This window comes from Lissotriton vulgaris, chromosome 5 (genome assembly GCF_964263255.1).
Source record: "Lissotriton vulgaris chromosome 5, aLisVul1.2, whole genome shotgun sequence".
In the NCBI taxonomy this organism is placed as follows: Eukaryota; Metazoa; Chordata; class Amphibia; order Caudata; family Salamandridae; genus Lissotriton; species Lissotriton vulgaris.
In genome coordinates this window covers 155,645,449-155,658,689 of record NC_141693.1, presented here as the reverse complement: position 1 = coordinate 155,658,689, position 13,241 = coordinate 155,645,449, and the positions used below count along the sequence as shown (strand labels likewise).

Genomic DNA, 13,241 nt, shown 5'->3' with positions numbered 1-13,241 from the left:
GTGACTCTACTTCATTAGCCAATGGTGCACAAATTGTGTCAGTAGCCCAGGGAGACCCTTTGTCATTTCAATAGGTGACACTGTGTTAATGGCCCTTGGAGAGCCGAGCCTACTCCATTAACCAATACAGACACTGTGTCAATGGCCCATGGAGACGCTGTGTCATCATGAACCAATAGAGACACTGTGTCAATGGCCCACATGGACCATGAGTCATTAACCAATGGAGACATTGTCTCAATGGCCTCAGAGTCCTTGTATTATTAACAAATTGAGACATTGTGTCATTGACCCACAGAGCCCATACATCATTAACCAATGGAGATGCTGTGTCATGAACCAATAGAGACACTGTGTCAGTGGCCCACATGGACCCTGAGTCATAAACCAATGGAGACATTGTTTCAATGGCCACAAGGACCCGGTATTGCTAACCAACAGAGACACTGTGTCACTGGTCCACAGAGACCCAGAGTCATTCAAAGACACACTGTCATTGGCCCACAGAGACCCTTTGTCAATAACCAATTGTGACACGGTGTCAAGGGCCACAGAGCCTTTATTATTAACCAATGGAGAAACTGTATCCGTAGCCCACAGAGACCCAGAGTCTTTAACTAATTGAGACACGGAGTCAGTTGTTCGCAGAGATCCTGCTTTATTCATCATAGGAGACACTGTGTCACTGCCTACAGAGAACCTGTGTCATTAACCAATGGAGACACACTGTCAATGGCCACAGAGCTGGTATTGTTAACCGATGGAGACGCTGTATCTGTGGCCCACAGAGACCCAGAGTAATTCACTAATCGAGACACTGTCAATTGCTCACAGAGGTCCTTCTTCATTTTTCAACCGGCCACAGCACAGAGGCCCTGCTTCATTCATCATTAGAGACACTGTATCAAGTGCCCACAGAGGCCCTGATCCATTTAGCAGCAGAGACACTGTGTCATTGGCCCACAGGCAACCTGAGTCATTGACCAGTAAGATAGGGTGTGATTGGCCCACAGACAACCTGAGTTATTAACCAGTGAATGTGTCATTGGCCCACAGACAACCTGAGTCATTAACCAGTGAGATACTGTGTCATTGGCCCCCAGACAACCTGAGTCATTATCCAGTGAGATACTATGTAATTGGCCCATAGACAACCTGAGTCATTAACCAGTGAGATACTGTGTCATTGGCCCAAATACAACCTGAGTCATTACCACCAAGTCACTGTGTCATTGGCCCACAGAGAACCTGAGTCATTACCAGCGAGTCACTGTGTCATTGGCCCACAGACAACCTGAGACATTAACCAGTGAGATACTGTGTCATTGGCCCACAGACAACCTGAGTCATTAACCAGTGAGATACTGTGTCACTGGCCCACAGACAACCTGAGTCATTAACCAGTGAGATACTGTATCATTGGCCAACAGACACCCTGAGTCATTAACCAGTACGATACTGGGTCATTGGCCCACAGACAACCTGAGTCATTAACCAGTGAGATACTATGTCATTGGCCCATAGACAACCTGAGTCATTAACCAGTGAGATACTGTGTCATTGGCCCAAAGACAACCTGAGTCATTACCACCCAGTCACTGTGTCATTGGCCCACAGAGAACCCGAGTCATTACCAGCGAGTCACTGTGTCATTGGCCCACAGAACAACCTGAGTCATTAACCAGTGAGATACTGTGTCATTGGCCCACAGACAACCTGAGTCATTAACAAGTGAGATACTGTATCATTGGCCCACAGACAACCTGAGTCATTAACCAGTGACATTGACATTGGCCCACAGAGAACCTGAGTCATTAACCAGTGAGATACTGTGTCATTGGCCCACAGACAACCTGAGTCATTAACCAGTGCGATACTGTGTCATTGGCCCACAGACAACCTCAGTCATTAACCAGTGAGATACTGTGTCATTGGCCCACAGACAACCTCAGTCATTAACCAGTGACATTGACATTGGCCCACAGACAACCTGAGTCATTAACCAGTGAGATACTGTGTCATTGGCCCACAGACAACCTGAATCATTAACCAGTGAGATACTGTGTCATTGGCCCACAGATAACCTGAGTCATTAACCAGTGACTGTGACATTGGCCCACAGAGAACCTGAGTCATTAACCAGTGAGACATTATGTCATTGGTCCACAGACAACCTGAGACTTCAGCCAGTGAGATACTGTGTCAATGGGCCACAGAGACCCCTTCTCATTAACCAGTGAGATACTAAGTCATTGTCCCACAGACAACCTGAGTCATTAACCAGTGAGATACTGTGTCATTGGCCCACAGACAACCTGAGTCATTAACCAGTGAGATACTGTGTCAATGGGTCACAGAGACCCCTTCTCATTAACCAGTGAGATACAGTGTCATTGGCCCACAGACAACCTGAGTCATCAACCAGTGAGATACTGTCAATGGCCCACTGAGACCCTTTGTCAATAACCAATGGAGACACAGCTTGTATTTTTAATCGATGGAGACACTGTGTCTGTAGCCCACAGAGACCCAGAGTCATTAACTAATTGAGGCACTATGTCAGCTGTTCGCAGAGATCCTACTTTATTCATAAATCAGACACAGTGACCCTGCTTCATTTATCATTGGAGACACTGTGTCACAGGCCCACGTAGAACCCTCTTCTTTAACAAATACACCTCGCATTATTGAAGTCTAGACAAACTGTGATTGAGGACCTGCACACCCAGTGTGAATTACTCTAGAGACCCTGTGTCATCATCATCTGGGCAACCTGTGATATCATACGCCGTACGTCACATGTTATGTTATGTTAACAGGTATTTGTAGAGCGTACGTACACCCTTGGGTTTCATGGCGCTTAGAGGAAGGCTGATTATGGCCAGACGCTTAGCCAGCCGCTTGCACGAATAGCCATGTTTTCAAAGATTTTCTGAAGCTGATGATGTCTTTGCAGCTTCTGAGTGTCAGAGGCAGAGAGTTCCAGATATCTGCAAGGCTTGCAATGTTATCATCCATTAAATATCCATGTTATCATTCACTGGGCAACCTATGACATCATAAGCTGCACGCCACATGATATCTGCAGGGCTTGCAATGTTATCATTCACTCAATATCCATGTTATCATTCACTGGGCAACCTAATACATCATACACTGAACGCCACATGATGTCTGCAAGGGTTGCAATGTTATCCTCCACTCAATATCCATGTTATCATCCACTGGGCAACCTATGACATCATACCCTGTGACATATGATATCCACAAGACTCACTATGTCATTATCCCCTTCGATATCCATGTCATCATCATATGGGCAACCTATGATATAATACACTACGACACATGATAACGACAAGACTCGCTATGTTATCCACGCGGCACCCATGTTATCATTCACTGTAGCATGTGTTATTATCCACTGGACACATAATGTTATCATCCACTAGGCATCCTATTTTATTGTTTCTTCGACTCTTTATGTTATCACCCACTTGACACCCTATATTATTCCTAACTGCACACACACGGCTGCCATCCACTGGAAATCCACCGGAAATGCTATGTTTACACCCACTGGGCACTCCAGGTTTATTATCTGATGTTATCCTGCACCGTATATCCTATGTTATCAGCAACTGAATACCTTATTCTTCTAGTAACTGCCCCCCTTTGCTATCATCCACTGGAAATGATATATTTACACCCACTGGGCACCCCAGGATTATTATCCAATGGGCACGCTACGTTATCCAGCACTGGACACCGTACACCATCCACTGGAAATCCTATTTTTTTTAGCAACTGGATGGATACCTTTTGCTGCTTTCAACTGGCCCCCTCTGCTATCATCTGTGAGACATATGTAGTTGTGCAGCGGGTCCCACTACATCACTGGGCACCATGGGACATCTTCCACTGGACACTCTTTGTCGCCATCCCCTGGACGCCCTTTCTGTGAAACCTGTAGACTCATCCATAGGCCACCTTTCCTCGCTGCCCTTTGAAACTCCTTTATTTCTGTCTAAAGGGGGGGGGACCCCGTGTCATAGGTCAGCAGCGGCTGGGCAGGCTTCATCACCTAACCTCTGCCCTCCCTTGTCCTCCCTCACTCTGTTCTGTCCCCAATTCCTGTGCAATGTCCCCTGCTACCCCAAAGATGTAAGCAGATGGTGATGGAATATTTGTGGTATGTTCATTTGGAGGGAGTCAGTCCTTCTACCTAGTCTGTGACGTGATAGCGGGTACCCTGGCACACCCTGCCGCACTCTGGGCCGGAAGCCTCCATCCCTAGAGGCGGGCGGTCGCTCTGCGCCCGTATTGGAAGGACGGGCACGTAGCTCCCTCCCGCTGGATGGAACGTCCCCTCCGGCCCCCGGTGTGGGGATGGTATGAACCTGTGGCGGATGTAGTGCCGGCCCAGTGTGGTGCCCGCCTCTTCTGCCTCGAGATTGTAAGAACCAACCCGTGCTCGTGCAGCTCTGCTTCAAGCTGCAGAACAGAGCCCTTCAGAGGTGTGCAGACGTGCTTCGACAGCAAATGTCCGGGCAGAGCCTCCGTCCACAGCCGCCGAAGGCAGCAGCCAGGGTGGGTCCTACCGCGCACAGGCAGGCAGGAGTTCCAACCAGCCACGGGCAAAAACCGCAGTCACATACAGACGCACACAGGCAGACACACACACCAACGCACACAGACACTCCCACAGCCGCACGCATCACGGGCACACAGGTATGCGCGCAAGTGCACACCCACGACAACACACTGACACAGGCACGCGCACATATACATTTTTGCCCCCACACGCCACATAATGTGAAATGGGACCATTGAGTCTTTCACATATCACAAATATTCATTGGCCCTGGACCGAATCCCCCCCCCCCTCCTTAAAGATTGAGGTGCCCCTAAATGCTTGTGCCCCCCCCCCCCCCCCCCTCCCCCAACCCTGTGACCCAGGAACTACAGGGACACCCTGCAAAGCGCACACGCGCAAACAGAATACAGAAGATGGTTTTTAGTTGCACATGACGTAACTCAAGTGGGACTATCGGGTTCCCGTGCTAAAATGGCCACAAACATGGCCAAATTGGAGGACAATATGGTTAATGGAAACTGTAACCAGAGATCCATTAGACATTACCAAATATACGCTAATATCGACAGCTCAAAAGTCTCGCAGATTCTTCGGTCCTGCTGTACACAAAACTGGAACCAAAATCGTGTGTCACAGTATCATACAAACACAAACCTGTGTATACCAACACTAAGACATTTCGCAAAAGCGTTCCCACTGCGTTCGTATCAACAGAGACCACAGCCAGGCGTCCCAACAGCAAGCAAACACAAACGTGTGCCTACAACGCCAAGAAAGATGCCTTCTGCCGCACCTATCCCAACGCAGACCACACCAGGCATCCCAGCATGACACAAACACAAACCTGTACCCTGACCAACAAGAAACAGCAAAGATGTTCAGCATCACCTGCCAAAACACAGACTGCAACCCGGCTGCCAAGCATTCATTAAAAAAACACTTGGTTGCATTAATCATAACTTGCACTGAAGGAGCTGTACTAGACAATAATGTAAGCAGGGGCCCCAACAAAGGCACGGAAGGGAATGGGGGGAATGGCTGCATTTTGTCTAGCCACTGGCAATCGCTCGGGGTAGCATCCCACCCCCTCCGTATTTTGCTCACCATGCCACCCAACCACATGCAGATCAGTCTTGCCCCTGCTCCTCATGGGAGCCGTCCAGGCCAGGTCCACGCCGAACCAGAACACAAGCATCCTGGGACCGGTTTCGTCCTGATAAGGGCTCACTAGCCTTGTTCCAGTGGTACAGAGAGCACAGGACCCATATCTGGGAAAACCCGTGCCACTTAGGACGGTACATCAAACACAGAAAAGGTCCCAACAACACCCAAACCTAAACCTGAGCCTACAGGACCACGACGGAGCAGCGACAAGAAGCCTTTCTGCTGCCCCTACCCTCAAGGCAGAACAAGCAAGGCGCCCAGCTCTCAGACCTAACTAGTACCTACACATAGCGCTGAATAAACAGCCAACACAGGCATGAATTAGCCTGTGGTCATACACAAAACTGCACCTGAATGAAATGCCTCGAAACCACACGCAAAGAACACCAAGACATCCTTCCTGTTTCACGTGCTGAGACACAACCCACCACCTGGGGTCCATATAAACATTTCAAACCAACATGATGTCCTACTGAGCTCAGAACAACGAAAGGGAACCCACCCTTTCCGCATATGAATAAATAACATACGAGGTGGTCACAACTAACTGGGTAGTTCGTTCGGACCCTCGGGTAGAACAGCAGGCCCAGGGCACACTATGCTGAGAAGTAGGGGGTCCTTGTTAAAAACCCAAGGAAAAAACGTATCCTCGTCCACAACGCAGACCAGGGAACAGGAACACATGAACACCAATCAAACTCTACAAAAGCCCAACAACGGTCTGCACCTTCCACCCTCCAACGGAGAAAATCACCGTTCAGGAAGGACCCATCAAAACACAAAACTAAGAATGAACCCGGCATCGACTAACAGATATATGCCCAGAAATAGACAAGCTCCGCAGGAACTGCTCAAAACGAAGATCAAAACATGGGGTGTCTGCAAACCACACGTGTAACCTCAACCGCACCAAAGGAGCAGAGAACAGCCCTTCACACTGCCGCAGGCACACACACGTACCGTGTGCAGCTACCGAGCAAGCAGCGACTCACCCCACCGCTGTCGGACACGGGCCTGATCAGGTGCGCCCAGAAGACCCCCAGAGGCACACTCTGTGCCTTAAACGGAAATATCATAGAGCAGGTTCTCTCCCTTTCAAAGGAAAGCAGTGCAGGTACTCAGTACCGGGCAGCACCTGCTCATTTAAAGCGCTGGACAACCTTCCACAACCCACAGCCACCAGAGATGGGTCCACCGCACTTCAAACCCACCCACTTAAACCTTGGCGTGGGGCAGGCACTGCAAACCCCCAAGGTATCAGCCTGCCTACGCCACGGGCACACGGTCAGATGCATCCTTCACACGGCTGCACCCGTGTGATAGTTTCCAGACCATACACGATGAGTGGAGACACACACAGTACGCGCGGATAGACACCCCCTACAAAATTAAAACAAACAAAACAAGTATTCATGATAAAAACAGACCGAGAAAGGCCCTTCTTGCTACCGCACCTCCGAGATATTTCGTATGTTTGGGATGGGGGGGGAGTTGGGGGGGGGGGGGGGGGAGGGGAGGGAAGTATGTGTGCGAGGCAGGTGGTTATTCTTTCGCGCCGTGTCCTTCCAGGCACTACTGGGTATTCTGCCCTGTGCCTGCTCGAGAGTCCTGGAGGGGGCATTTTCGGGTTGTGGAGGGCAGACATGCCGAAGCCTTAAAAAGAGAAGCCCGTCTGCAACAGACAGATGTGAGCTTCTGCATGCTGGACCCACCGAAGCGTAGATCTTACTGAGGGGGCGGGTGGCACACTAAATCCACACAGACCCGCCTGTTGACGCCAAGCAGAGAGGCGCCGCCCGAGCATGTGTCTTTAGGGGGGGGGGGGTGGGGGTGGTGAGGGGGGTCTTGAAATGAAAGGAGGGGCTGGGGTTCGGATACAAAACAAACCCCTCGAACGGAAAGCATTCACTTCCGGCAGTGGGGAATGATTCACGGTGCGGTACCAACGCAAACATGTCCAAAGCATGGGCCATCACTAGGGGGCACTCTCACGGGGCGGGGCACATAAACATGACAGAGTCCGGCAGGTATGGGGCTTCATACAGCTGCGCTCGCCCAGGGACGACAACCTGCATTAGGGGGGGCGATGCCAGGGCAGCCAGAAAGCACCAATCACCCTCCTGCCCACCCCCATGCGTACATCATGCCATAGCGGGGGTTCGGGTCAAACATAAGTAGCCCCCTACAGCAGGGCCCCGGAGCAGAGGCTGCCTAGAACCTATGCAATATACATACATACCTCATCGGAAGGACTGGGCAGGCCGCGGAGCCGCACCCCCGTAGGGGCGAGGCAGCCCTCCCACGGGTGAGCTCGCCCATTAGACAGCCACTGGGGCACCGTGTGAACCGTGACAGACACCCGGGCCCCACCGCCGGGCCTGCTCGGACCCACATCCTCCCTGCAACGAGCGTGGCTCGCTGCACAGCTCGTGTGAGGGACCTCTGCAGAGCTCAGTGTGAGTGTGCTGTGGAGCTAAGAGCCCTGGGCAGAGCTCAGCCGAGGGCACCCATCTACAGAGCTCCGCCCAGAGCCCTGTGGTGAGCTCAGCCAGGGCACCCATCTACAGAGCTCCGCCCAGGGCCCTCTGCTGAGCTCCACTGAGGCACCTCTGCAGAGCTCAGTGTGAGTGTGCTGTGGAGCTAAGAGCCCTGCGCAGAGCTCAGGCGAGGGACCTCTCTACAGAGATCCGCCCAGAGCCCTGTGGTGAGCTCAGCCAGGGCACCCATCTACAGAGCTCCGCCCAGGGCACTCTGCTGAGCTCCACTGAGGGACCTCTGCAGAGGTCAGTGTGAGTGCACTGTGGATCTTAGAGCCCTGGGCAGAGCTCAGGCGAGGGACCTCTGCAGAGCTCAGGCGAGTTCCTCTGCAAATCCCAGAAGGCCCAGGGCCTGGTATGAGCGCATGTGAGGAACCTCTGCAGAGTTCAGTGTGAGTGCACTGTGGGGTATTATGTAGAGCTCTGGTGAGGACTCTCAGCAGAGCTCATGTGATGGTGCACTCCACAGCTCAAGTGACAGCACTCTGCAGAGCTCAGGTGAGGGTTCACTCTACACCTCAAGTGACAGCACTCCGCAGACCTCAGGCGAGGGTGCACTCCACAGTTCACGTGACAGCACTCTGTAGAGCTCAGGTGTGGGTGAACTCCACAGCTCACGTGACAGCACTCTGCAGAGCTCAGGTGATGGTGCACTCCACAGCTCGCCAGCCCTCTGCAGAGCTCAGGTGAGGGTGCACTCCACAGCTCAAGTGACAGCACTCTGCAGAGCTCATGTGAGGGTTCACTCAACAGCTCAAGTGACAGCACTCAGCAGAGCTCAGGTGAGGGTTCACTCAACAGCTCAAGTGACAGCACTCTGCAGAGCTCATGTGAGGGTTCACTCAACAGCTCAAGTGACAGCACTCTGCAGAGCTCAGGTGAGGGTTCACTCCACAGCTCAAGTGACAGCACTCTGCAGAGCTCAGGTGAGAGTGCACTCCACAGCTTGACAGCACTCTGCAGAGCTCAGGTGATGGTGCACTCCACAGCTCAAGTGACAGCACTCTGCAGAGCTCAGGTGATGGTGCACTCCACAGCTCATGTGACAGCCCTCTGCAGAGCTCAGGTGAGGGTACACTACACAGCTCGCCAGTACTCTGCAGAGCTCAGGTGAGGGTGCACTCTACACCTCAAGTGACAGCACTCCGCAGACCTCAGGCGAGGGTGCACTCCACAGTTCACGTGACAGCACTCTGTAGAGCTCAGGTGTGGGTGCACTCCACAGCTCATGTGACAGCCCTCTGCAGAGCTCAGGTGAGGGTACACTCCACAGCTCGACAGCACTCTGCAGAGCTCAGGTGAGGGTGCACTCCACAGCTCAAGTGACAGCACTCTGCAGGGCTCAGGTGAGGGTACACTCCACAGCTCGACAGCACTCTGCAGAGCTCAGGTGAGGGTGCACTCCACAGCTCATGTGACAGCCCTCTGCAGAGCTCAGGTGAGGGTACACTCCACAGCTCGACAGCACTCTGCAGAGCTCAGGTGAGGGTGCACTCCACAGCTCGCCAGCCCTCTGCAGAGCTCAGGTGAGGGTGCACTCCACAGCTCAAGTGACAGCACTCTACAGAGTTCAGGTGAGGGTTCACTCCACAGCTCAAGTGACAGCACTCTGCAGGAACACTCTGCAGAGCTCAGGTGAGGGTGCACTCCACAGCTCATGTGACAGCACTCTGCAGAGCTCAGGTGAGGGTGCACCCCACAGCTCAAGTGACAGCACTCTGCAGAGCTCAGGTGAGAGTGCACTCCACAGCTTGACAGCACTCTGCAGAGCTCAGGTGTTGGTGCACTCCACAGCTCGACAGCACTCTGCAGAGCTCAGGTGTTGGTGCACTCCACAGCTTGACAGCACTCTGCAGAGCTCAGGTGAGGGTTCACTCCACAGCCCAAGTGACAGCACTCTGCAGAGCTCAGGTGAGAGTGCACTCCACAGCTCGACAGCACTCTGCAGAGCTCAGGTGAGGGTTCTCTCCACAGGTCACATGACAGCACTCTGCAGAGCTCAGGTGAAGGTTCTCTCCAGAGCTCAAGTGACAGCACTCTGCAGAGCTCAGGTGAGGGTGCACTCCACAGCTCAAGTGACAGCACTCTGCAGAGCTCAGGTGAGGGTCCACTCCACAGCTCGACAGCACTCTGCAGAGCTCAGGTGAGGGTTCACTCCACAGCTCACGTGACAGCACTCTACAGAGCTCAGGTGAGGGTTCACTCAACAGCCTAAGTGACAGCCCTCTGCAGAGCTCAGGTGAGGGTGCACTCCACAGCTCAAGTGACAGCACTCTGCAGAGCTCAGGTGAGGGTACACTCCACAGCTCACGTGACAGCACTCTACAGAGCTCAGGTGAGGGTACACTCCACAGCTCACGTGACAGCACTCTACAGAGCTCAGGTGAGGGTTCACTCAACAGCCTAAGTGACAGCACTCTGCAGAGCTCAGGTGAGGGTTCTCTCCAGAGCTCAAGTGACAGCACTCTGCAGAGCTCAGGTGAGGGTACACTCCACAGCTCACGTGACAGCACTCTACAGAGCTCAGGTGAGGGTTCACTCAACAGCCTAAGTGACAGCACTCTGCAGAGCTCAGGTGAGGGTTCTCTCCAGAGCTCAAGTGACAGCACTCTGCAGGAGCACTCTGCAGAGCTCAGGTGAGAGTGCACTCTAAGGGCTCATTTGAAGGATCTCTGCAGCACCCCAGAGAAGGCCCTCAGACCTCTCCAGGGGGTCGTCTGCTGTGCTCAGTGTGGGACTCTGGCACAGCTCTGTCGAGGATCTATTCAAAGCTCAGGTGAGTACCTCTGAGGAACTCAGTGGAGCGTCCACTGTATGGCCGAGGATGCTCTGTGGCTGAAGAGAGGCCTCCCCAGGGCCCAGGCGGTGGCCTTCTTTAGGGTGTGGCATAACAGTCAGAGCTTCCGGTTTTGGAACTGGGGAACTAGGTTCGAGTCTCGGCGTTGGCTGAACATCCTGTTATTCAGGGCAAATCCATTAATCTCCAAGTGCCTACCACAAAATGAATGTATCATAGTGTCAGGTAACTGGTGCTAATGTAAAGAGCTCCAATATCTTCGGGTCGAGTTCGCGCTATATAAAACTGGAAAAAGTGACTGCTTGCTGCTCTTTTTCAGAGCTCAAACAGGAGATCACAAGATTTTCGGAGGAGCTCATCGGAAGGAGCTCAGGTGAGTTCCCTCTACAGATCTCAGGCAAGGGTCCTCCCAGAGCTCAAGCGAGGGTCATCCCAGAGCTCAGGCGAGGGTCCTCTACAGAGCTCAGGTGAGGGTCCACCCAGAGCTCAGGTGAGGGTCCTCCCAGAGCTCAGGTGAGGGTCCTCCCAAAGCTCAGGCGAGGGTCCTCCCAGAGCTCAGGCGAGGGTCATCCCAGAGCTCAGGCAAGGGTCCTCCCAGAGCTCAGGCGAGGGTCCTCTACAGAGCTCAGGTGAGGGTCCTACCAGAGCTCAGGCGAGGGTCCTCTACACAGCTCAGGCGAGGGTCCTCCCAGACCTCAGGCGAGGGTCCTTCCAGGACTCAGGGGAGGGTCCTCTACACAGCTCAGGCGAGGGTCCTCTACAGAGCCCAGGAGAGGTCCTCCTAGAGGTCAGGCAAGGGTCCTTCCCATAGCTCAGGCGAAGGTCCTCCGAGAGCTCAGGCCAGGGTCCACTACAGAGCTCAGGCGAGGGTCCTCCCAAAGCTCAGGTGAGGGTTTTCTCCAGAGCTCAGGTGAGGTCCTCCCAGAGCTCAGGCTAGGGTCCTCTACAGACCTCAGGTAAGGGTCCTCTACAGAGCTCAGGTGAGTGTCCTCTACAGAGCTCAGGTGAGTGTCCTCTACAGAGCTCAAGCGAGGGTCCTCCCAGAGGTCAGGCTAGGGTCCCCAGAGCTCAGGAGAGGCCCTCCCAGACCTCAGGCGAAGGTCCTCCCAGAGCTCAGGAGGGGGTCCTCTGCAGAGCTCAGGCGAGGGTCCTCTACACAGCTCAGCAGGGGGTCTTCTGCAGAGCTCATTCGAGAGTCCTCGTCAGCGGCCGGGTGAGGGTCCTCTGCAGGGCTCAGGCGAGGGTCCCCGTCTGCGACCATGCGAGGGTCCTTTGCAGAGCTTAGTTGAAGATCCTCTTCAGGGTCCGGCGAGGGTCCTCTGCAGAGGTCACGTGAGGGTCTTCTGCAGAGATCGGGCGCGGGTCTTCTGGGAGATCAGTAGAGCGCCCCCCCCCCCCCCCCCCCCCCCCCCCCCCCCCAGTCCCAGTGGAGTCCTCTGCAGGGCTCAGGTGAACGGACCCCTCAGACACACTGACAAGCCTGCGGTCGCTTTAGATCACGCACCATTAGACCACGCACCATTAGACCGGGCCCTTACCTGACGTTAATGCCCCGCTCCGCTGGGGGTCTGGTAGCCGGGCGCTCTCAGTCGGCTCGGAAGGACCTTGGCAGGACGGCTCTGGAGGCAGCGGGCATGCTGGTCGCAGTGCTGGCGTGCAGATCCTGGGGAGCTAGCAGTCCTTTTCATGCTCAGACAGCAGCGCCGGCTCCCTGCTGCAGATCCCAGGCATTCAAAGGCGGCTCCGAACCCAGTCCGTCTGTCCGTCCCGCAGCCCCCGGTAACGCTTCTCTCTCTGCTGCTCACGGCCAAGCCATCCCGAAAGGAGCGGAATCAGACTGCCGGGGCTGGGAGGGAGGCAGGCAGCGGTGGGGCTCCGGGGGAGGAAGGGAGGCGGGGGCCGGGCTCCGGGGGGCGGAGCCAGGGCTGGAGGGGCGGAGCTCCCTCCACAGCCTTATTCTAGGGAGCGCTCAGCTCAGAATTAGATGTAGGTGGAGATGGGGAAGGGGAGGTTGAGGGAACAGGAGGAGAGCGAAGAAGGAAAGGGGTTTGGAAAGGGTAGAAGAGGGTATGGAAAATAGCGGAAAGAAGGGAGCACAGACGAGAAGAAAAGGGGAGAATGAGAGTAGAAATCGTGAAATGTCGAA

The 13,241-nt window shown here is 53.9% G+C and overlaps 1 protein-coding gene across 1 annotated transcript in view; it reads right to left on the bottom strand.

Moving 5' to 3' along the window:
* Positions 1–12,952, bottom strand: part of BRINP1 (BMP/retinoic acid inducible neural specific 1) — a 438,971-nt gene extending 426,019 nt beyond the window's left edge. Inside the window, exon 1 of the mRNA XM_086921092.1 lies at positions 12,634–12,952. The gene's annotated coding sequence lies outside the window, so the exon portion shown is untranslated. The remainder of the gene's footprint in view (positions 1–12,633) is intronic.
* Positions 12,953–13,241: the final 289 nt, after the last annotated feature.